The following is a 26,191-nucleotide window of genomic DNA, read 5'->3' on the forward strand; positions in this document are numbered from 1 at the left end:
AATGGCGACAGGAGGTGGGAGTCCTGCGCCACAGGAGGAGCTGGAGGAAATGGAGGCCAGTCATCAGTGTGGAGAAGGTGCAAGAAGTTGGGAGTCTGGACACAGCTCGATAGGACCTAACACAACAACAGGGTGAGGATCCAAAAGGGACTGGGGGGATGTGGGGAGATGGGCACAACGGTACACATGTGCAACGATGTGTAGCGCACTGCACAATCACAAATACCCAGGGACATGTCCCCCATACCTGGGGCACACTGCAGCACACACACATAGCAATCAAAGAACATCCCATGACAATGTGGCACAAAGTGCAACACCGACACTGCAGAAGAGGGGACACAACTGGGTCCGCCCATGCGCAGAAACAGGCCAATCACATTAGACAGAGCAGGGAACTGTGAGATGCATATGTACGGGTACAACCTCACATCAGTCATGTAGTCCAAATATCCACTGTCCCAACTCAAATTGCCAGCAATGCCCAAACAGTTATGATGTACATTGTCACACAGTCTGCATGTCTACAAGAACAATGCGCCAACATAAATGTCAAGATGCCTCTCCCCTTCACATTGCAGAGGGACAAACAACATCTCCAGCAGGTCACACCAGACAACCCATCAGAGATGCCGGAGACGACCACCACATCTTCGACACAGACACCCTACAACAGCCCATGGACATCCCACACAACCCACCACCAGGACCAGGGCAGGCAAGCTACTAAGAGGAGAACCCAACCCCTGCAACAGACCACACAGCATGAAGCACCCTCAAGCACGGCTGCCACACAACACTTCACTGACCCACACATGGCACACCTATGCCAGGTGTCAGAACACCAAAAGGAGGTGGCCCAACAGGTGCGGGTGTGGTCCGAATCCATGGAAGGCAAAACAGAACACATACGTGGGTGTCCATTACCCTTCAGAGATCACCTACACCCCACAAAGGAGACCCACACTGCCATAGAGACACATGCAGATGCACATTCCCAGTACAGAACCATGTCCAGGGACATGCACATATCAGTCACACACCCACGTTGGCTCTGCGAACAACAGCACAGTCCACTTCCCTTGCAAATTGAGTGGGTGACAACAAAGCTACATGTCCAAGCTCTAACCCGCTGCCTGCGGTGACATGTCTGCGTCCTCTGTACACAGCACCATGTAATGTCGTAGGGCCCAGGGCTCTCATGCATACAACAAGACCACAGGGACACAAGCAGATATAATGTCGAACTGGCTACGGGCACGTGCGCCCGGCCCCTTTATTGGCAGGGCCACATGTACAGCGATTCCTGTGCTGGGGAGGGATTGGGTGCAAGCGAGCCCTCAGGGAGTTGTTGGTGCTGGCAACAAATACAACAGTGAACACAATGAATACAGAAACAGACAACACCAGCATTACAGGGACAACTGCGGAGCATCATGGAGGTAGCCTGAGCAAGTCCAGAGGGCACACAATGAGAAAACAGAAGTGTCCGTGAGTTGCAGTGCGCTGAGTCTGGGGCACCTGGAGTGCTGAGCAGAGGATCAGGCAGAAGATTGCATCTACGACATGTGGAAGCAACTCCATCAGTCTGCCAATACGACCATTTCGACACAGGTATTTTGTGGTTGGAGTCGGTCCTGGTGGTGGTGGCATGTGTAGCAGTGCGCTGAGTCTGGGGCACCTGGAGTGCTGAGCAGGGGATCAGGCAGAAGATTGCATCCACGACACGTGGAAGCAACTCCGTTAGTCTGCCAATACGACCATTTCGAGACAGGCATTTTGTGGTTGGAGTCGGTCCTGGTGGTGGTGGCATGTGCCTCCTGCGGCGATGCGACATCCAGGCCAGTCAGGACTCGATGCACTGCGGCCGGCACAGGCACCCAGCCACGGGACGGTGACTTGGGGTGCAGTCAGGTGGGCCATGCGACCTGAGCGGGTCCTCATCAATGTCCGAGGTGTATGTTGCTGAGGGTTGCGGGGGACAGTGGCAGGTGTCCCCCAGTGAATGATGCAGAGGGTGTTAGCTGTCCGGAAGCAGTAAATGGAGGAATGGAATGCCATGGCCTCATTTTTGCCACAAAGTCAGTATCACCGCCTGGCCTGTGTCGTAGAGGCTGTGATGGTCTGAGGAGGCTTCCAAGGTCGCGGGCCTCGGGCTTGGAGCTTGCGCCGGCACGTGGTGGGCCCTCTGTGACACATGCCGGTGTCGGCAGGTGATCAGTGTGGCCTGGCTGCGCAGGGGCGGACCTGACGGGTTCGGGGTCCAGCGGGCCGGGTTGCGGCAGGCGCACAGGATCGCAGGCAACTCCGCTCACGAGGACGGCATCGGCCTCGTGGCGGGGTGAGAGGCGCCGCCCTGGCAGAGACATTGAGTTTTCCAGAAGAGGACCACGCCCAGGGCTACATGCTTTTTATTCACACCCCTACGCTGGCCTGGCATACGCCGGGCCATCCCACTCCGCTCACGCTTACGGGGGGACGTAATAGGCAACATTTCCGCGAACTCCCCCACTGGCTGGGGTGACATGGTTGCGTCCACTGTCCACTACACTCCATTCACCAGAGGTGTATGTCGCTCTGGATATGGGTGTGTTCTGCATTCTGCGGTTTGTCCAGCATATCTCTGCCACTCTTGGCATTGTGTACTTTACCAGTCATGGTTCTCCTGCATCCTTCACACATGCCTGGTTGCCACCTCTTCCCACATTCGGCTATTGGGTGGCTGAGGTGCCATGCCGTTGAGGGATCATGTTCACGGCTTGCCCAGGTTACCATTGTATGTTGTTCTGTCGTGTTTGGTGGGTGGGCATGTTGATTTGCATGTTGGTTGTGATTTTGTGACATGTGCATTGTCAGAGTTGTGAGTTGCATGGTTGTGGAGTTGAGGTGAGTGGGGTGTTCATTTGGAACTTGCCAAGGGGCTGTGCTTTTCCCTTGGTGCCATCCTGGGAATGCTGGTTGATGATGGACTGTCGAAGGATGAAGGAATCATGCACACTGGCTGGGTATTTGGAGGCGACATTGGTGGAGGTTCCACGGTGTTCGGATGTACCCTGCACATTGATGTGAGACGTGTTCTTTCTGTTGCGGTGATTGTGTGCTGTGTCACCAAGGGGGCACAGCTAGGACATGTGTGCTGTGGATTGCCCCCAACATGTGCGTGCATCCAGCTATGGCATATGGTCCTTGCTTGGTCTCCAGCGGATCCTGCGCATTGTGTTGGACGTATAGGGACTGGGGTACCAGGCTGATGGTGATGTCCAGGACAGGTGTGAGGGACTTGGATGTGGCTGGCTGTGAGACTCCTCCGTCCCTGGCGGGTGTTGGTTGGGGAGTACCAGGGGCCAACAGGTGCAGCACAGCCAGCATTTTTGTGTGGGGTGGGATGTTAGTTGTCTGCTGTGTCGGTGCCGTCGGCCTGTTGGGCGATGATGGTCAGGATGTGTAGGATGGTTGGCCTTTTGAGCCTGTAGCCGGCAATGACATTGTCAGGTGTTGGGTTTGTGAGGCTGGTGTGTTTCCTGGGGGTCCGCTGTCTTTGTCTGCACTGCCTCTGTGGTGGTTCGAGAGGGGGGTTCCGGGTGGGGGTTGGGGTCCTGGGATGGTGGCGGTGGGTGTTGTGGCCCTCTTAGGTGTCAGGCCGCATGACCAGTGGCTCTATGGCATCTGTTGCCCTTCCGATGTAGCTCTGGGCTGGGCTCCCTTTTGTGGTGCAGGCTGTCGTCCGACTTTGCACCAGGTCTGAGCAGGTGTTAGTTTCTGGGTGCTAATGCGCCATATAGCATGTTTTTTGTACTTATTGCCTATCTGGCTGGTCGGTGAGAATTTTGAGGTGTGGTATTGTCGCGGCTTTTCGCACGGGAAAGCCTACTCTGCATCTCATTAGCGATAGTTGCGGGGGTCATCTCTGGCGATTTTTTTTGCGGCTGCTATCGCGGGTAAACTGGTGCTGTGGGCTGTTAACACCAGCTTGTGATTGGGGCGCTAAGTTTCTCGCAACTTTGGCTGCGATAAAGTGCCGTTAACTCGGCGATAGATCCTTGTGAATATGCCCCCAAGTTTGCCCTTTAACTACGTAACAATCATCGTAAAAGTATTTCTCTATGGTGAAAACACCATTACTGGTTGTGACTTTGATATGATTTAACTCTAAGAAAATGTGTGGTAAAGATGAAAAAAGAACCAATATAGTCATGCTGCTGTGACCTCAAAATAAACGCCTAAGGGCTAATCAAGCGTGTCATCATAAATCCGTGTAAAAAATGAATAAATAAACATATAAACATTAGGCGTTTGAACTCCATGCATAATTCAGAACCTTTGGTATTTAAGACGGGTGAATATGGCGTGTTCTTTTGAACACAGACTGCATATTACTTTTGCTGTTCATTGGACTCTGGAAAGTCCACACGCGATAGAAGTTTGTCGGAGGAGGGAGGACTTATTAGTAGAGGTCAATGCGTTTGCACATCGGACTGTTTTGTGACGTATCTCGAGTCAGAATTTTTATTTTTATTTACTGGTCACGGCGTAGTTGAGGACGCACCCATGGGAATTCATCTATACACCTAACCAATGATGCGGTTTGCACATTGGGCTGTTTTTTTACGTATACCAGGTCAGAAAATCGTAACATGCCAATATGCGTAATATTGTATCCGGCAATGGACATTTGATGGGTTGGTTTTTTCTGGGTGACCATTTTTCTATGTCCTCTATGGTAGTGGTGCCATGATAGAGGGTGGTGTGCTATAAATTTAACACTGGTCCCATTGTGACTTCACCCACTGTTAAAGATATATTTCAGATAGTTTGGATTACAATGAGAGATGCATGAGCTTTTGCATGCTTGGGCTAAAGATTTTTCTTCCATATAGGTCTCGAGTTGGGACAAGATATGGTCCCTTCATACCATCTATGGACGGGATGAATTTAACCCCTTGATATGATGGATGGCCTAGGGTTGTACATCAACAAATATGCCCTAGTATTGTGAATACGACATACTATGTTCTAAGGTGAGATCCGTCCTCAGACATCAATACATTTGAGAGATAAAGTGTTTGAAATGTTGTACTAGTGGTGTGGAACTTTGAACTCAAATGGGCAATAGGCATAGTCCAATTGGCTCCCCAATACATGCCCACCATTTATTCAGTCTCTTCCTTTTTTAATGAATATGCTGTTTACTCATATACATTCAAGTTTCTAATATTTATTCACGTGAGGTGGGATAGGAGGATGTATATATTTTTATATGTGATTAATATTTGTACATAGGTCTGTATACCAAAAATTAGTTTGCATACTATTGGGGTAAATATGGGACTCAAGATGGTTATAAATGTATGAATATGTGGGTTGTTTTGTGTTATATTACTTCAAGTTTGCTTTCTTTGTGTTTTGTTATGTGCCAGAAACATATATATTGGGTTGAGATCTCTATGGGATACATAGATCTTTAAATGTGTTTTGTGTTCATTGTATGTAAGTATGTAAGTATGTAATGTCACTGTTAATGTTTTAAATGTGGTGATTTACACTATCTTTTATGTGATTGTTTTAGCCCTGATGAAGTTCCCATGTATCAAGGAACGAAACGTGTTGGCTGATTTTTTTAAAATCTGTAAAATACTAAGGATTAATAAATGAAGATGCTGGACTGAACTTGCAAAATTGAATTTCTCTCCTTGTGCACCTTCCTTTTGAAGAATTTCCTGGTTCTGGTCTCCAGTGGCCATGAACGGCGGCAAGTGACAGGAGCGTTACGCACAGGACATTAAATTTCAATATACTGGATTGAGGTGCAATACCTATGGTCCGCTGCTGTTAGCGCTTGTGTGTATGCATACAGCGCATGATATGCATTTATCCACTGGGAACAAGATTCATGTTTTTGAATGCAGATATAATTTGATGAACTGCATATATTGTTGTAATATATACAATTTTACATCACTTAAAATATCTTTCCATGTGTTGGATCATGAAAGTTCTATTTTTTACTAATTGATGGCATGAAATTAAGGTCACATAAATTGATTTATTAGGTTGTCATTGGTTACACTGATTATTAAACTGTGCACTAAGAGCCAGATGTACGACCATTGGCATTAGCGACTCGCAAATTGCGAAAAACTGTGATTCGCAATTTGCGAGTCGCTAATGCCAATGTCCAACAGTGTCGTAGACACTGTTTGTGATTCCCAATGGGTTCACAAATTGCATGCCTCATCAATATTCATGAGGCACTCACAATTTGCGACCCCATTGGGAATGGCTGTCTCTCCCAGGTATGGTGGCCTGCTAGGCTCAGCAGAACTCCATGCCTGGGGCTGCTTTTAAAAAAAGCAGTTTAAAAAAAAATGCAGCCTGTTTTTATTAAAGGAAAATGGAATGCATTAAAAAAAAGAAAAATTAAACGTTTTCGTATCATTTTTTAAGGGCAGGTAGTGGTCCCTGGGACCACTGCCTGCCCCTAAAAATATTTTCCCCTGCATTCACAAAGGGGAAGGGGTCTCCAGGGGACCCCTTCCCTTTTGCAAGTGCTTTACTACCTTGAAGAGGGCAGTAAATTGGTATTTTTGCATGCGCAAACGGGTCGCAAAACCGTTTGTGCATGGAAAAATGGGTCGCACATCTGGCCCTATATGTTACAAATGAAAGATGACAATATATGATACGTGTTTGACGTTTATGATTTTTTTTAAATCACATAAGTGTTTATAGGAAAGAGAAAAAATGGCGTACCAATGTGTGAGCAAAGCCATAGTGTGGCTGAAGCGTGTTGTGATAACCTTTCAATCAAGATATTCGCATTTGAAGCTTCCTGCAGTGTCTGTGCCTGTTTTTGTAGTGGGATGTGAGTCTGAGTATGTCCACATAGAGCACATAAAGGTGGTATTGCATAAAATGGTTTTGCATAGAATAGTTCCCAGAGCCAATGGCTCGCAGCAGATGGGGATAACCCTTGTAGTAACACGCTGTTAATTGAACAAGTAAAAAGACACAGGTCTTTGCATGTTATGCAGTAAAACAAGATGATGGATAGAATGCTTGAATGAATTACAGCCACTGGCACTTGCGCCGGCGGCCTTCCAGTTCATCTTTTTTTACCCACCATGTGACTCTAGGAAAAAGCTTGTCTCTGCCAAATCAATAGTGACCTCACGTCTCTTGAGAACAGTCTTTCCTCAGCTGCCAGGCGAGGCCCCCTCCAGAAGGGACTACAAGCAACCACGTACCCTTCTTGGGGCTTGCTAGTTTGGTGTGGCTTGAGTTCTCTGGTACAGTGTGCATGGGTCCCAAGTCTGGGCATACCCGTCTCTCTTAGAGCATGAATTATAACAGTAGCAAGGTGATAGGTGGAATGTTTCAATTCGTCTGAGCCTCTGCTAATCTCTTGAACAGTTTTCCAGTCAATAATTTTTCACCCGTCATGTCACTCTAGACAAAAGCTCTCCTCCTCATGGGAACAGCGCATCCCAAACCGCTAGATGAGGTCTCCTTCAGATGGGGCTACAATCAACCCCAGACTGGCTCTGCCCTACTTGGGGCTCATCAGTAGGGTGTAGCTTGGGTTCTATGGCACAATGAGCCCATAGCCCACGTCTGGGCATACCTGTCATACTTAAAGCGTTAATTGCAATAACAACAAGGGAATGGATGCAATGCTTGACTTAGTCTCAGCCACTGCCAATCTCTCTGGCTACATTCCAGTTCATCATTTTTCACCCACGGAGTCACTCTCGACAATAGCCCACCTTATGCAAATCAGCACTGAGCCTGCTACTCGCGGAAACAGTCTGGAGCCCCCTACAAGTTTGGTGCTCAGTGCCTGCGGTGCTCCGGCAAGGAGCTCACGAAGAGAGAAACACACGTGCAGTGAGCTTAGAAAAACGAGATATTTGAAAGGAATGAGCAGGTATCCAGCATTGCTCCATTGGGAGCACAGCAAGGTTGCAAAGCTGGAGCACATTGGTTAGAATGCACCGGGACAGCTGATGAGCCTGGTTTCATGGCTTCGCTTGAACCTCGCAGGTGACCCTTGGGGAGCATGCTGTGTGTTTCCCAGTTAAGAAGACACGGGTCTTCCAATGGTATGCTGTGTCTGGCTTCACTTGAAACTCACATCTGAAGGCTACTGGTGAGTGCCAGTCCTGTTTTGAGTGTGTTTACATAGAGGACATATATATAATGGCATACCATGCATGTATAATGGCATATCGTGCCTGGTGTGCATTCTAACCTGGTGTGCGTTCTAGTATCTTCAGAACACAGGGAGATTCATCAAACCCATTGTGCACATATTTAAGTATGTGCACATTGGGACGCCATTCACTTTGGAAGAACGTCACATAGACAGGGACACAATTGTATATGCAGCTTAGAATGGTGCCCTATGTTTTTTTACATGTTCAGTAGCTTCCTATTTCTGTACATGTATACCATTCTTGAGGTGACACCAGCTGAGTGAGTGCACATACTATTGTTTCTATGTCATTAGGAAAGCCTGCTGTGCCATACACTTTGGCTCTGCTTTGTAGGCCAAGTTATGTGAGTAGTGAGTACTGAAATAAACCAGCAACACAAACATTCAGAATAGGCCGGGCTTTACCGGCTCTGCACTAGATTTGTGTATGCAGGGCACAGTGCCTTCTTGATCACAATGGTGTATGAATGCACCTGCTGTGCTCTCACATTTCGGCTCTTGACCTCAAGTGCATGCTGTCCCCAGTCTTACAAGCTGTCCAGCCTGATGTTTCAAGGCCTGGAGGTGCCCTTTAACACCAAGCATCTTTGTGGTAAGCATTGTGTTCTCATAGTACACTTGTGTCAATCAACCGTGAGATATCTGCAAGTATGATTGGTTGGATATTCTCTATTAGATGCGTGCCTCTGGTGGAAACCGCAAAGTTAGAGGAAGGAAGAGGGCGGCCTCCGTTTTAAAACGTGTTGTGTCCGAGCTCCTACACAGCGAAAATAATCTACTGTCCAAAAGTAAACACAGAATACTCATAGGAATACCAGTTTATCAATGTTGCTTGACAAACACACACACACAAAAGCCTTACTTTAAGAAACCGCACATCTCTGCTATTGAGGGATATACATTTTAAAACTGATAAACCGATTTAGTTAAAAATAAATCAAAATAATGATTAAAATATCACATACGTGAAGTAATTCTTATGTACAGTTCAAGCGATATAAAACAAAGAGGAATTGGAAAGTTTTGTGACAGAGGACACTCTTTAGAACTCTTATTTTAAGCACACCAATGAGATGAGTGTAGGTTCAATGGTTATTAGGGGCAGCAGGGCTTTCCTGTTGCACAGAAACAAAGCAGGGCACCTAGTTCAAATCAAATCCTTTCTGGAAAAGGCTGTCCTTTTTAAATACAGTTTCGCTCACTTATAGCAAATGTCCTGCTTTGATGGACACCTTCTTGGCTGTAGCCAGGAGGAGGAGTTACAACAACATTAATCATTCAAGCATGTTGAATGCCAGACAACCGTGCAACCCTGTCTTCTATTCGAGGATACCCCCTAAAAACAAATTAACAGAACGAACAGAAAAAAACTATTAGGGAAGAACTCAAGTTAGCTCCAAACATCCCCCCTATGCATAGTTCTTTCTACAACTGTGAATGAATTTTGGAAAATAGAGGGGCAGCTCTCAGTTAATTTGCAAATGAAACAACTTCAGAAAGGAAAAAAGGGAACCTATAAACTAGCCCATTGTGCTTCTGAAATCTGCACAGGACTCACAGAATGTCAGTTTGCAACTCCCTAACCCTTAGACGGCAGATGACGGCAAATAGAAACACACATTGACACAGCCAATAGGTTTGCCTTGTTTGTAGTGCTTGTTCAAAGAGACACACAATCTGCCTACTCACATTGACAAGGATCACATACACATGCACATATGCCTGCGGAGCAACACATAGCAGAATCCATGCACACACAGAACAATAGAAGCTATAGATTTGGTATAGAGACTGACACACAGACACTAACATTTAATCATAACCACATACAAAGGTACCAATGCATGCAGATTTAAGGTAGCCCTACGAACACAAACCACAAAGCCTACCGGTATTCACTATACAGTCACTCATGTACCCATGCAATCATGCCAACAGAGAGTTTCACATAGATACGCAATGAACACACAAACAAATATCCATTCATTGCCCCACAACACGCATTAGTTTTACTTATGGAATAACAGATGGACGGATTGATTTAGATTTTAAGTAAACCTAATCATTACCCCCCCTGCTCATGAAATAAAATTTCAATTGAAGTAAAGAGAGTATTTTCAATACCTGCTCAATCCTCGGCCTCTCATTGGTTAATGGAGTGCTTCATTCTTGGCTCCCTGCCTCTGCAGCTCAGGCAATCGCCATCGCTGCCGCAATTCAGGAAGGACCTCAAGACCTGGCTCTTCGACTGAACCGCAGACCCAGCCTGTCCCACCCCCAGCGCCTCGAGACCCTCACGGGTGAGTAGTCACGCTTTATAAGAATACTGATTGATTAATTGATTGATTGATTGAAAAAGGCTCCAATCATATTTCATCACACACCATCACTAACTAACCTCTTCTCTACACAATATCCCTATAATAACTTTAGATGTCCATCCTAAACGGTTGTATGAGTTCTCTAAGCTTCACTATGCCAAGCCTTGTACAGTTTCCCAGCATAACTTACACTGTCATCAGGTCAGCAGTCGGAATTCAGTCCTTCAGGATCTCCCTCAACGACAGGTCCACGTTTCTAATCCCGCTCTTGCATTGGTACTTTAAAAACATTTATTACAAAGGATTTCTTATGACGCAAGGAGGGTTCACTTGTGCTTGGCTCCTGCTTTGCTACAAAATTGTGTAAACAGGGCCCCTTTGCAGAAGCATACAGAAGCTAATGTTAGTTTTCCCCTTTTCCTTCCAAAATGAATCTCTACGTCACCTTCCCTTGCAGCTGCAGTTACATTGCATGCACCAGAGAAGTGAAAAGTTTTGCTTTCCTGCCCTGTTAGTTTGAACTGTGTCAGAAAACCCTGAGGGGCATATTCTCAAGGACCAATCGCCGAGTTAGAGGCACTTTTTCTCAGCCAAAGTGGTAATAAATTCATCGCACCATTCACAAGCTGGTGCTAACAGCTGATACCACCAATTTTCCTGCGATAGTAGCCGCAAATAACAACGCCATGGATGACACCGGCAACTAACGCTAATGAGATGCAGAGTAGTCGTTCCCGTGCAAAAAGCCCCGACAGCACCACTTTGCAACATTCAGCCAGATCTGCGATAGGATCCCAAAACATGAGATAAGGCGCGTTAGCAGCAGTAATTTAACACCTGCTCTTACCTGGTGTTAAGTCGGACGACAAACTGCACCATGAAAGGGAGCCCAGCACACAGCCACACCTGAAGAACAACAGATGCCATGGAGCCACTGATCAGGCTGCTTGGACACCCATTGGGCCACAACATCCACCACCACCACCCACAGGAACGCCCCCCTCCCTGGGCCCACCCCACGCCACCCCACCCCCCGACCAAGATAGTTCACATCAACTTTACAAATTCTTGAACCAAACAATGCACCTGAAGCCGCACAATAACAACAATCAACATTCATGTGTGGACAGACAAAGGGAAATCATTCATTCACCTTTGAATTTCCCAAAAATAATAATTCATTCAAATGTAACTCAATACTACTATTTGGAAGAGTCATGGCGGGTCTCCCATGGACATCCTGTAAGTCACAGCCTGCAAGACAAAATGCAAGATAAGAAGGTGTGTCATGTGCTCATCAAAGGACAGAGAGCGAGAGAAAAAGAGAGAGCAAGGGGAGAGAGTGGAGAAGGAGAGAGAAACAGAGGAAGAGAGAGACAGTGAAAGGAAGAGAGGTAGTGAGAGAAAGAGAGAGAATCATCCCAGGGCCTTGTGCGTGGTTCATATTGGGGCTGGACAGGAAATCAAATGATGCGTGTGTCTCTGTTGCAGTGTCGGCGTCACGCGGACCTCAACCGACAATGTCACCTTGTTGCATGCACACGGAGGGCGGCTGCGCAGGAAGGGATTGTACAAGGAGCGCAAGGCCCCTCAGGGTCTTGGCAGATACATGCCAACTGTTGTGTGTGTATCGCTCTTGGTGCACCATAAGCCTAAGGCCGAGCCTCATCTGCAAAGCGAAAGCCACATCACATTCCAAGAATGCAAGCAGTAGTCAGACTGACATTGTGGATGAAAGTTCCTTTGTCCCAGTACAGAAGGCGGAAGGACATCTGCACCTATGACCTTGGCAGTGCATGCGGCGGGCACCCCCTGAAAGATACACCATAGCAGATGACGACTCCCACACTCCACACAGCGCTGATAAAAGAACAACGTATCCACACCCCACACACAGAAGACCTTGCCCGAGATACTCCTGCATGGAAAGCCCTTGACACCTAAGCACAGCAAAACCCATACGTCCAAACTTTGCACACCCATACAACTCATTGGTACGAGCTGTGGCATATCAGCCACACAACAGCCGCAGGTCAGAAGAATGCCAGTTCTTCGAGACCCAACAATGCAATGGCAGGACATCCCGGGCACATGCGCAACCCGTGTCACGTGGAACTGTACCGTGACTGAATGCTGCATCCGTTGGGGGCACTGCCATTGGCAGTGCTGCGGAGCAATTACCGTTTGAGCTTCCAACTTGCGTACGTCACCTGCGTCCAGCCCTGGTTCCACTATCGGTCATGCCTATTCGAGGGCCCAATGGATGTCTGTCTATCCAACACAACGGTAGCTGAACTGGATTATGACATGTGTGTGCACCCCCTGTTGGCCCACGACCAGGAGTGTAACCGTGATACCCGTTCATGGGATGCCTTGATATTTGGCTTATGTGCTGGCAGTTGGGCATGGGAGATTGCACAATTCCTCATGTGCAGTGATCACATTGAGGCGCTCCCCTATTGGGCTGTGTTGCGGATTGGTGAAACTGCATGGACGGAGCACATCTGTCCAGAAAAGCTAATGGACTGGCTTGCCCTCGTGTTCATTGAAGTCGACAACGACGTACTCTTGGAACTGATTGCCTATGAAGCTGCGCTTGCTCTCATGGACGAGTAACTACGTTCCTGCAGCCACAACTGATTGTAACCCATAGCACAGGTCCCAAAACCCTTCTGCATCTTGAAGAAATGGTCACATATCCCACCATTACAGTGGACATGGCTGCATTCGCATGGACTCAGAATGCATGTGCGTGCAACACTGTAGATTGACACACACCTGTGCAAGGTGATTGGACAGCAGCGCATGGCAACGTTCCTCAATCTGACACCCTGCTGGAGGGAGTGTGACTCTGTCACCTGCTCACTGTCAGCAGAGCAGACAGTCAGCGCAGTCCGGTGGTACAGAACTGTGCAGATCCCATGGGCTGTGAGTGGTGTCCCCTGACATGGTGCAATGAGCATACGCCAAACATCACATGACTTTTCCAGCAAGGCAAGGTGGGCTGAGACCGTTGCCATCCGTGATTATATCGGTCCATGTGTGCATCCTCATGTCTTGCACCTCTACATGTTCCTATGCTGCCTGTTAGTATATGATGCATGGTCTGAATGCTGTGGCCCTTGTGACAGACATATGATTGGCCATGTGTGTCACGGTCAAACATGCACATTGATATCATTTCCCAGGGTGTACCTTTTTGTGCAATCGATGTCCCTACATTCATTCATACTTTTATTCTTGACTGAACATAGACATGACACAGCTCTGTGTTTTGGAAAGTTTTATTCACATTCTGTGGAGTGTTGGAGCTGGAGCAGTACATGGCCATGCACACCCCACATTATATGGTTGCACAGTGGAGTGCCAACCAGAGTCCTTTGGGGAATGACAAGTTAGTCGGAAGAAGAAGCCTGATTGCTGTGTCATTGGTAACCAGGGCAGATATGGCAGTCCATGTCAGTGTCCAGGTGAATGTCGCAGTGTGTTTGGGGGGACAGTGGAAGGTGTTGTTCCAGGGCACGATGCAGAGGGCTGAACCAAACAGGAACAAGGCATATGGTGGTGAAGAATGCTACAACCTCCTTTTTTGAAACAGAGTCATTCCCATCCACATCTTCGTCCTCTGATATGTCTTCTGTGTCAGGTGTTCCAGGTGTGTGTGGTGGTGTTATGGCTGCATCACTGTGTGACACAGTCACATCAGGGGGTGTAGGTGGTATGGCTGCATCACTGTTTGACACAGACACATCAGGGGTGGAAGCGGTATGGGTGCATCACTGTGTGACACAGACACATCAAGGGGCAGAGATGTGTGTGTCGAAGTTCCTGCAGCAGTCATCTGGCACAGGCTCTGTGGCAGCAATGGCAAGATGAGGAACTGCAGGGCATGGTAGATCCCAGCTACATCTCGCTGGTGTTCAGCCGCGGCAGCCATCCTTCGTGCCTGCATCCGCTGCATGTTCTCCATTGTCCTCCGCATCTGTGCAACTCTGTGCTGTCGTCGCTGGAGCCTGTCTGACTAGACAGTTCTTGTATTCAAGTAATGGCGCCAGCGAGGTCAGACAAGGATTGTTGTAGGGCATGGAATGGACTGTGGGTGTTCGTTAGGGACTGTAGGTTGTCCCTGATGGGACTTATACATCACATTGGAATCGAGTTTGGCTGCCATGATTTCGAACCCCATACGCACATGTTCAGCCAGCTTATTATGGCAGTCTAATACACGGCGTTGGAATGTCATGTGTTCCTCGGTGAAGTGCAGAGAGCCAGCCGTGGTGGTGGGTGCTTCCTGCTGTATGGTCTGAGCAGGGGGTGTGGTCACCTAGATGCAGCTGGGCTGCACTGCTCCTGGGGGTGAGGTGCCGAGGCAGTCCATGAGCCGTTGGAGGGTGTCTGAGCAAGTGTCCAGGGTGTCCTCTTCATCATCACTGTCTGCTCCGCAGGAGGTGTTGATTGTCCCTCTGCAATGTAAAGGGGAGATGCAGGTTAAGAGTGTGTCCCATGTATGTTGGCGCACTGTAGATGTTTACATACAGACTGCATGACAATGTACATTGTGACTGTTTTGGAGAAGATGGCTATTTGATGGGAGACAGTGGACATTTGGACCACATGACGGATGTGAGGTTGCACTCGTACATTTTCATATCACAGTGTCCTGCTATGCCAGAGGTGATTGGCCAGTTACTACGCAAAAGCGGCACCAGTTGTGTCCTCTGTTTGTAGTGAAAGTGTTGCACCTTGTACCACATTGTCATCAGTAATGATGTGCTGTGATTGCTATGTGTGTGTGCTGCATTGTGGGAGAGTTGCCCCTGCAGCTCTAATTTAGCGGCCCTTATCCCTTTGAGGAGGTGTGCCTTTGACGTCTGTGCTTTTACGGTGCAGAGATGTTGGCAACTTGGGTCATTTGTAAGCCTGGGCATTGAACTACGCTCCGTTCGCGGAGCTTGTGAAGTTTAGGCAACTTCGCGATTCGCGTGGAGCGCGAAGTTGCAGATTGCTATGCAATCTACCGCGTAGTGTAGTAGTTTTGCTTCCTCGCGTGCTCAATATTCATTCTCGCGCGCGTGGTAACGTCTTACCGTGATTCTGCGTTCGCCAACTCGCTTTTCTGTATGTTCGCGTGCGCCACGAGATTTGTAATATGGCTGCCCAAGCCCGCGAGAGTGTGTGAACGCAAACACGTCATTCGGGCGCGTGAGCTGAGTCCGGCGGCTGTCTTGGTAAGATCGCGATCCCAAACATGCAAAAACTACAATCTGGTGAAGAATATCTCTCGAGCTTCATAAAACCTTCTCTAAAATAATCATTTTGCTCAGAAAAACTCCTCAGATTGTGATTTTCCTGTAGTATTTTGTGTAAGGAGTCCTTTAATTTTTTTTACTCTTTTTTTCAAGAGGAAGGAAGTGCCCCTGAGTCTCCAACTTCCTGTTCCTGTTCAGCAGGCTTTTCCCAGTGCTTTGTCCATGTGCTGTTCACTTTCATTTGGATTTGGAGCTGGAAGGATCACTTTTTGTGTCTGTCTGCTGCATCATGCAATTGGATTGGATTTATTTGAGGACTTTTTGATTTGAGATTTAATTTACTACAAGTAAGTTGGATAATTGGTGTGTTTGTTTCATTGGGGCTTGTTTGTACCTACATTTTTCTGGGATTTTCATTGTTTTTAAAAGTTATTGTTGTGAGTGGCCTGTACTTTCAATAGGGGCTTAGTTGTTTTTCTCTGCAATTTCAGCCAGTAGGGTATCCATGGGTCCATGTTTCGTGGTGTCTGTTGAATTTCAACATCATGTAGGGCATGGATGGCATAGGATTGAAATGCTAAATGTGGCTGTGGTGTATTTCACTGTCTGTGTGTGTGTGAAATACCTTTGTTGGATGTGTGTGCTTGATGTGTAACTTCTTTCCAATCCTTTCATAGCCCTGTTGATTTTCATTTTTGTATTAAAGCTGTGTTGTTTAGCAGGCCTCTTTGTCCGGTCATATATAGGCCTGCTTCATTTCTTTGTTTTCCATGGCCTGTTGTGACTGTGAATGGCCATGTGGCAATTTTGTGGTGATAGTTTAGTAGTGTGTGCTTCTTTTTCCATAAAGGCCTGCATTTATTTTCTTTGTTCCCCTTGGCTTATGCTTGTTGTTGTTGTGTCCTGGCCATGTGTGTGGCGGCCATTTTGTGAAGGCAGGTATTGTGCTTTTGTCATAGGCTTACATTGTCTGTCTTCCATTTCTTGTTGTTGTGGGTGTGTAGCGGCCATTTTGTGGAGCCATCCAAGCAGTGTGCTTGCTTTTGCCATTCTGTTCCAAGCTTGTGGCCTAGTATGCCAGTAGGCCCAGAGGTAGTCATCCTCAAAGCTTTGGTGCATTATTTAAATTTACAGTTTGTGTTGTCTGTTGAATTTTTTTTACACCATGGATGGCTTTGGATTGAATTGCAAAAGGTGTCTTTTGGGGTGTAATAGCAGTTTTTGGGTGTGTGTTAAATAAATAGGGCTTTTCAGCCAGTAGGTAATCCTAGGGATTCATCTCTCGTACTTTTGGTAACTCTGCACAGCGCGACAACGCGGACTTACAGTTTTTGTCATTTTCGTGCTCTCAATATGTGTGTTCGCGCACGCGATAAAGCCTTTTTGTACAGTTCGCGATCCCGAACACGCAGCATTTGCAATCTGGCAAACAATATCTCGCGAGCAACATAAATCCTTCTCGAAAACACTGATTTGGTGCATTTTGAAAAAAAAACTCCTCAGGTTGTCATTCTGCTGTAGTTTTAGAGCACGGAGTCACTTTTATTTTTTGTTAAATATTTTTAGGAGAGGAAGTAAGTTCCACAGAGACTACAACTTCCTGTTCCTGTCCTTTGTAATCACTTTTTTGTTATTATTGTGGTGGGTGGCCTGAGCATGTGTGTGGCGGCCATTTTGTGAAGGCAGTCATTGTGCTTTTGCCATAGGCTTACATTGTCTGTCTTCCATTTCTTGTTGTTGTGGGTGTGTAGCGGCCATTTTGTGGAGCCATCCAAGCAGTGTGCTTGCTTTTGCCATTCTGTTCCAAGCTTGTGGCCTAGTCTGCCAATAGGCCCAGAGATAGTCATCCTCAAAGCTTTGGTGCATTGTTTAAATTTACAGTTTGTGTTGTCTGTTGAATTTTTTTTACACCATGGATGGCTTTGGATTGAATTGCAAAAGGTGTTTTTTGGGGTGGAATAGCAGTTTTTGGGTGTGTGTTAAATAAATAGGGCTTTTCAGCCAGTAGGTAACCCTAAGGATTCAGCTCGCGTACTTTCGGTAACTTTGCACAGCGCAACAACGCGGACTTACAGTTTTTGTCATTTTCGCGCTCTCAATATGCATGTTCGCGCACGCGATAAAGCCTTTTTGTACAGTTCGCGATCCCGAACACGCAGCATTTGCAATCTGGCAAACAATATCTCGCGAGCAACATAAATCCTTCTCGAAAACACTGATTTGGTGCATTTTGCAAAAAAAACTCCTCAGGTTGTCATTCTGCTGTAGTTTTAGAGCACGGAGTCACTTTTATTTTTTGTTAAATATTTTTAGGAGAGGAAGTAAGTTCCACAGAGACTACAACTTCCTGTTCCTGTCCTTTGTAATCACTTTTTTGTTATTATTGTGGTGGGTGGCCTGAGCATGTGTGTGACGGCCATTTTGTGAAGGCAGGCATTGTGCTTTTGCCTTAGGCTTACATTGTCTGTCTTCCATTTTTTGTTGTTGTGGGTGTGTAGCGGCCATTTTGTGGAGCCATCCAAGCAGTGTGCTTGCTTTTGCCATTATGTTCCAAGCTTGTGGCCTAGTCTGCCAGTAGGCCCAGAGGTAGTCATCCTCAAATCTTTGGTGCATTATTTAAATGTACAGTTTGTGTTGTCTGTTGAATTTTTTTTACACCATGGATGGCTCTGGATTGAATTGCAAAAGGTGTTTTTTGGGGTGGAATAGCAGTTTTTGGGTGTGTGTTAAATAAATAGGGCTTTTCAGCCAGTAGGTAACCCTAGGGATTCAGCTAGCGTACTTTCAGTAACTCTGCACAGCGCGACAACGCGGGCTTACAGTTTTTGTCATTTTCGCGCTCTCAATATGCGCAATAAAGCCTTTTTGTACAGTTCGCGATCCCGAACACGCAGCATTTGCAATCTGGCAAACAATATCTCGAGAGCAACATAAATCCTTCTCGAAAACGCTGATTTTGTGCATTTTGCTAAAAACACTCCTCAGGTTGTCATTCTGCTGTAGTTTTGGAGCACGGAGTCACTTTTTTTTTTTTTTTTAATTTAGGAGAGGAAGTAAGTTCCACAGAGACTACAACTTCCTGTTCCTGTCCTTTGTAATCACTTTTTTTGTTATTATTGTGGTGGGTGGCCTGAGCATGTGTGGCGGCCATTTTGTGGAGGCAGGCATTGTGCTTTTGCAATAGGTCTGCATTGTCTGTCTTGTATTCCTGACCTTTTCTTGTTTTTGTGAGTGGCCTGGCCATGTGGTGGCAGCCATTTTGTGGGACCAGCCACTCTGCTTTTTCCATAGGCCTCCAAGCTTGTGGCCTAGTTGTACAGTAGGCCCAGGGGTACTACTCATCAATCATCACGGGTGCATGGAAGTTAAACAACTGTTTTTGTGTTGTGCGTTAAATTTCAACATCATATATGGCTTTGGATTGAATTGTAAAATGTGGGATTTAATTTTTTTCGGGGGTATATTTCACTTTTTGGGTGTTGTAAATAAATGCCTTTAGTTTTTATGTGTATAGGTTCGTTGTTGTTGCTCCCTGATGCTGCATCCATCCCATAAGATGCACACATTTTTATTTAGGGCAAACAGGCTACACTACATTTATGTTTTTGTTCTTTGCTATTCTTTTTCCTGAGTGTACACAGTACAAGTACACCAGGAGCCCTGGCCTTGTCAGTCTCATAAATGGCTATACTGTTGTTGTTTACTGACTTCATAAAATTTAATAATTGTGACCACCCACCAGACACTAAGAAGTTATATATTATATTATTGATCTTTTGACTGATGTTCTTCTGGCTTTTTTGCTTTTAGGTGCACAAAAGAAGGAGGAGGTGTGTCATCATCATCGACCGTTGTGGTGCTAGACCGACGTCCTGCTGCTGTACACGACGTGACGTGTGAGTGACCTGACCAGGCATCTCTGCAACTTGTGCAACTGAGTGCTGTTTTGACATCTGAAGAAGATGCCCCCAAAGAAAGCAGGTCCAAGCTGGGGGCAGCACCTCCGCATCAGTGGGCCCAACCCACCAACCCAGGCCCAAGCAGATGAGTGTGGAAGAGGTAGCCAGCCTTATGGTGGAAAGCAGTGATGCTGAGCCTGAACTAAACTTATCGCTATCTCAAAGTAGTACACAATCAACGCAGGAGGGAACACAGCAGATAAGTGGTCAACAGCCGCAACCACCGCCCGCAATAGTAGCTGTAGTTCCTCCCGAAGTAGGGGCAGTTCAGGAAATTGACCCTCATGCAGAGGAAGAAGAAGAAGCCACTCCTTCAGAAGTTCCATTGTCTTCCAAATCCCCAGCAAGGAAAAGGAGGGTTAGTATATCAAGTTCTTCACCAAGCCCCCCTTCTGATGATCTAGATGCCACTTGGAAGCCATAAACTGAGTCTGAGAGGGAAACACGTCACAAGAGCAGGCATGGGAAAAGGAAGGTTCCAGAAAGCCTTACACTTATGGAGGTTGATATAGATGAGCAGGATGATGATGATGATGATGAGCCAGTCATCACGAACATCACTCTCGGGCCTGAGGAGATGGAGACCAACATTTTTACACTATCCAAAATGGCTGCGAGGGATATAGCACGCATACCTCCAATACAGATAACACCAACACGACCTCCAGCTTCCATATTTACATTAGCAAAGGGCCGGTAGCGTCCTACATTCAGCACAAGCACCACCTCAGCAGAAGTAGGTAGTGGTACTGCACAGAGTCAAATTCAACACACACCCTCCAGTTCATCCAGCATTGGAAGTGGCACCTCCAGCAGGAGACAAAAGTTAAGCTCCCCAGTGTGGGACTTCTTTACGGTTAGCGGAAAGGAGGAGAACATTGCTATATGCTCTGTTTGTCATACCTCTGTTAGTCGTGGTAAGCTTGGTACAAACTATGGTACCGGAGGCCAAATGACCCATCTGAAAAAACACTACGCAATGCAGTGGGAGGAGCACCTTAGTCGCATAAAAACTGGAACCATTGCTGTTGGGGATAAACGAGTAGAAAGTCCGCTCACGGTGGAACAGGCAGAAGAGGGAGACATTCTTTGTGGTAGTGGTACACAAAGTAGCCGTGTCCCCAGCACTGCAGTGGTAACGCCCACATTCTCAGCCACATCTCAGTGGCACAAGAGTAAGAGTCAGCCTGAGACACCAAGGAGTACTGCTTTCAAAAAAGTGTGAATGGGGAGCACAGGAAGGAATACCACGCAGCCTACCATTCTTAGCATGTTTACTAGGCTGGAGGGGCAGTACGAACGCAACCACCCAATAGCACGTTTGTACAATGCGAAGCTGGCTAAACTGTTACCACTGGACCTTCTCCCTTTTTCTTTTGTTGAAGGGTAGGTTTTCTTGAATTTGTGACCGCCATCTGCCCAAAATGGAAAGTTCCCAGCCGTTACTATTTCATAAGAGTTGCTGTTCCAGCACTACATCACGACGTGCTGGAATTGCTTGGAAAAGCCTTAAAACAGAGTGCTGTTCAGAGTATCCACCTGGCAACAGACATGTGGACCAGTTGCCAAGCCACTGATTACATGTGCATCACTGCACACTGGGTCTCTTTTTCAGGTGTTAAAGATAAGATATCTGACGGTGTTGTTGACACCGCTGAGATTTTTAAAGACACTCGCAAACATGCAACTGTAGCCATGTTTGCTATGGAGAAATCTCATACTGCTGCAAACATTTTGGATGAGTTTAACAGCAAGGTATTTGAGTGGCTGCGACCAAGAGGGCTTACCATTGGGTTTGTTGCCACGGACAATGGCAGTAATGTAGTTAGGGCCATGAAAGATGGTGGCTATTTCAGGGTCCCGTGTTTGGCACACTGCATTAACATTGTTGTTCAAGACTTTCTGAAAAATGAAAGCAAAGTCAGCAGCTGACTGACCACCTGCAGAAGAGTATGCACACATTTCAACCATTCTTTTAAAGCCCGGAAGCAGCTGAGGGTCATTCAACGTGAGCATAAAATGCTGGTCAAAGCAGTCATCCAGGAGGTGCCAACACGTTGGAACTCAACTTATTACATGCTTGAGCAGTACATACCACTCAATGCTTCTGTCATGAAAAGGTCAGGAGATCCTACTGTGAAAGGCATGACCGTTGAGATGGCCCAATGGGACCTCGTTAAATGCCTGACAGAGATGCTACTTCCTTTTGAGGTCTTCACATGTGAAGTCAGCAGGGAGGACTGTACTATGGGCCAAGCTATCCCATTGTTGTACATGCTAGAGCAAGAGCTGAAGGAGGTGTCAGAAATGTACGCAGGTGTGGATGACAAAGTAGACGCATATTATTTGGCGTACACCTTAGCCGCTCGCTTATCTGACAATACAAGGATTCAAAATAACAGTGTGTCACATCAACATTACATTACTGCCTCAATTTTGGATCCACGTTACAAATTATTGCTGAGCAGTAATGAAGTAATTCCTTTTTCAGAAGTGGATGTTGCCAAGTACAAAACTTTGATAGCTGAGGAAGCCACTGACTTTGAAAACGAAAGGATCTTAATTAGAGGCCCGCCACCCCAGGGCAGAAAAAGTACTGCAGGGCACCCAGAGTCAAGTTCTACTTCAGAGGCCGAGAGCAGTGCGTTTGCCTCCCAGCAGTCAACAACACTGCCAGCAATAACATCAACAGCACCAACAGGATCATCAGCCACATTTTAAAAAAAGCGGCAGGTGATTGGTTTCTACGGAAAGGGTTTTGTATGTCCATGACTGATGCAAAGGCAAAAGAGGCCAAACAAATCGGAGCACCCCTGAACATTGAGCGGATGGTTCAGGCCTATCTAGATGACACAACAGAGGTCTTCATGGAGCAAATCCCATTGGTGTATTGGTATGGGAAAAGAAGCCAATGGCCAGTGCTCAGCAGGCTGGTGATAAAGTATGTGGCTTGCCCTGTTGCAAGTGTCTCTTCAGAGCATGTTTTCAGTGCTGCTGGTGCCATTGTTACTGTGAAAAGGACCAGTCTCTCGCCCAAAAGCGTGAAGAGGTTAACCATGATCAAAATGAATCAGCACTTTATACCACCTGAGGACAAAATACGTGAATCACAGCAGGAAGAGGAGAGCGACTTCGATGACATAAGTAGTGGGTTTGTACATGACGTACTTCTGTCCGAACCACCAGAGTTTGAGGACGAGCTCCTCTTCCCTGACAACTAGGCTTTCAAATTGTTCTCCCTTCCTTTATTTGTGTGTTACTGTGTATCTGTTTTTCTGGTTCAAAATCTAATCACAACAAATCCATCAACAGTCTCCTCTTTTTATTTCCCTATTGGAGTTGCACGTCTGTGCATAACTGTCCACTCCACTCCTCAGAGTCCTGCTCCATCTTCCTTACTCTCCCTAAATACATTTCAAGCAAGCCAGACATTGGATGGAGATGGAGAATAGTACAATACATGTTGCCTCTAACAGTCCCTTCATAAGAAGTGAAACGTGACTCCTGCTATATTCCGTTTTGTTACCAAGCCGAAAGAAACTCATCACTGACTGTCAGAAGGCTAGGCAGGCATCAGATCTGACAGCCAAAGAGAACAGCAAAACAGGTAATGAGTGATTATTGTGAATGATGGCATGCATTGCATTGGATGCTTGCTGACTACGAATGAATGTGCATGAAGTCGAACTATACTAGTTTATCGACAAAGTAAAAGTGACTCAGGTCAGGTGACAGTCAATGTTTCCTTGTTGTTTAATAACCACATTGTACTCCCACCACTGCAGGTGCCGCCCAATATCCGTTGCAATTTTGTAATATGGAATATATTATAAACTTAATCAGTCACTACAGACTGAGTTGGTGTTGGAGAACATGTACCACATGGTCATCATGATGCTGCTGAGCATACTATCTTTGCACACAGTCAGTCAGTTGGATCGGAGATAATTGATGGAATAACTGCGTTTCATGGACTGCCTTAAAAGGTAAACAGTTTCAACAAGAACCACAGCAGACCTAGGCTACATGTCTGTGTAGTGGTGTGGACTGGAGAAGAGTGTAGTGGTATGAGGGACAGTGGCACATTGATTTAGTCACTTCATTTGGAAAATGCTAGGTTGCTGCAGTGCATATGCCATTTGTCTGGCTCGGTCAAAATGTAAGGTAAGGTGTAGGGTGCCTGGACTGTGCAGCGGTTGTCCTGTTCTGTGGCTGTGCTGGCTCCTGTCCCGTTGTTGTTGTAGCTTAATGCAGTAGAGTAGACACTATGTATCCTATCCAAGCTGCCTCAGTCTGAAAGTGTTCTCTCAAGAGTCTTGTCTTCTCTTCTTGCACTCCACTGTAATTGAGTTTTTTTTTATTCAGTTATTTTTCAATACCCCTTTTGTTTTTCCATCTACACTTACAGGCCGGCCTTTAACCTGTGCTATAGTGGGAGAAACAACTCACACTTACCTTACCAATCTGCATCAGGCAGGCAGTGGTACCCGAGATTGATGTGCGGAGTGTCCATGGAAGGGAGGACCAAGAGGAATGACGAGAATGATGCAACTCCACATTTGGACCAGGATAATACAGCAACTTTAGTATCATTCATCATTCGTCTTTACATTTATTTGATTCCTTTTTTCTCTTCAATCATTACGACTGTGTGTTGTGGTTTGTTTGGTAATTGATCCCTACAACTATTTTTTCATTTCCTTTGCTAGCTTGAAAAATAAAAGTAAGCCCAGTACAGCATGTAATTTGGTTCGGTCTGAGCTATGAGGGCGGCAGACAGGCAAGGCAAATTTCATATTAATAATTTCTGCCCTGTACTGTCTAATTGTGTAGTAGTAGTTAGTAAGTACAACTCATTATCATTAAACATCAAGTTCTCTTCCTCAGCATGCATGCATTTCCTTTTTCTCACTTTATACTTTGATTTCTTTGATAATGGATCATGGTCGTCTTACAAGATTGTGTTTTACTTTTGTTGTGTCCATGCATACTGTCTGTTTTTCTTTCTCAAACCTTTCCCAAAACTCCACTTCCCATCCATTCATCAATCCCTAACCCTCTTCCCCCGGGCTGTGTGATTTATATTGAGGTGTGATGTGACTACATTAAATGTGCACCAACAATTGATCACACGCTTGCTGGGGCAGATGTGGTGAAAGCAACACTAATTGAATTTCAACTAAGGCAGGGCAAGGATCTTCTTCTGCATGCCCACCCATGCTGTAGTTTACTTTGTTTTGCTACTCCTCCCACAGTCTCTCAGTCAAGTGACTTTCTCTTTCTTTTTTCAAATGCTATTGCCAGTGTCTACTACTACCACCACAATAATGGCATCTTCTCCGTTCATTTGGGAAACCAACTATGCAGCCATCAGTGTGCCGAACTTCATCATCATCAATCACAGGTAAGATACGTTTGGTGGGAGGTATAATGGACTAGGAGGAGAGACTGACAGTACTATTATGACAATTAAAAATAACTCAGTGAGGGGTACTGCATCTATCGGTTTGTGTGTTACAAAATCGGCAGATCTTTTAAATCAAACACTGGCTGCAGGCATGCAGCAGCAAGGAAACAAAGTAACAAACCATGTAACTTAGATTGAATTTGGAAAACAGTAATCCACCACAAAACATTAACTTTGTATGTTTAAGTAAATAATATACAATTTAATAGACCCTACCAAAAATGAACTATCCCACTCTGACCTAACCCACCCCCCTCCCTAACCCCAACCAATGTCCACAACAAAACTCCAAGTCCCAATGTCCGAAAGTGAATCCCCAACGCCCAAAAACCCACCCACCAACAAAAGGAATTAAAAAAGGGGCAAATGACAAGGTCCTCTATAGTCGGCGGGCCTTCAGGTGTTTATCCACCAGGATTTTTACCCGATTTTTACCCGCTCCTCTAGGTTCTCCTCCAAGCGGGCCATCCGGCGGAGCAGCTGGCGGCGAAATGCCCTGCAGTTACATGCAGAGTGGGGGGTAGCAGTGGTTGAGATGGAGGCGTGGCGGCGGGCGGCTGCCGGACCACGGCACCGTAAAACTGGAGGCAGGGCCTGACTGGGGCCCGGGTCATTGGAGGAGGCTGCAGCTGCAGCCGCCTCCTCCTCCTCCTCCGCCTGAGCCACCAGCCGGCGATATTCTTCGCAAATGGCCTTCAGTTTACGGCACCGGGCCCTGGCGGCCAACTCCTTCCTCGATGGTTTTGGTGTGGATGTGAAAGGAGTATCTATATCAAGAAAGAAAAAGAACATGTAGCCAATACTCTTAGCAAAACAGAAACACTAAAATCATTCAACACATAGTGTCACAGTATCACTAGCAAGCACAGTACATAACATTTGTGATTTGGTGGTAAGTATCCATACTCCTACTTCCTTGGACTCTAACATTTGTGTGAGTTTCCGACATTATACTCGTACTATGTACTCCGGTACACCAGTCG

The sequence above is a fragment of the Triturus cristatus genome, chromosome 5_1 (assembly GCF_964204655.1).
Source record: "Triturus cristatus chromosome 5_1, aTriCri1.1, whole genome shotgun sequence".
Lineage (NCBI taxonomy): Eukaryota > Metazoa > Chordata > Amphibia > Caudata > Salamandridae > Triturus > Triturus cristatus.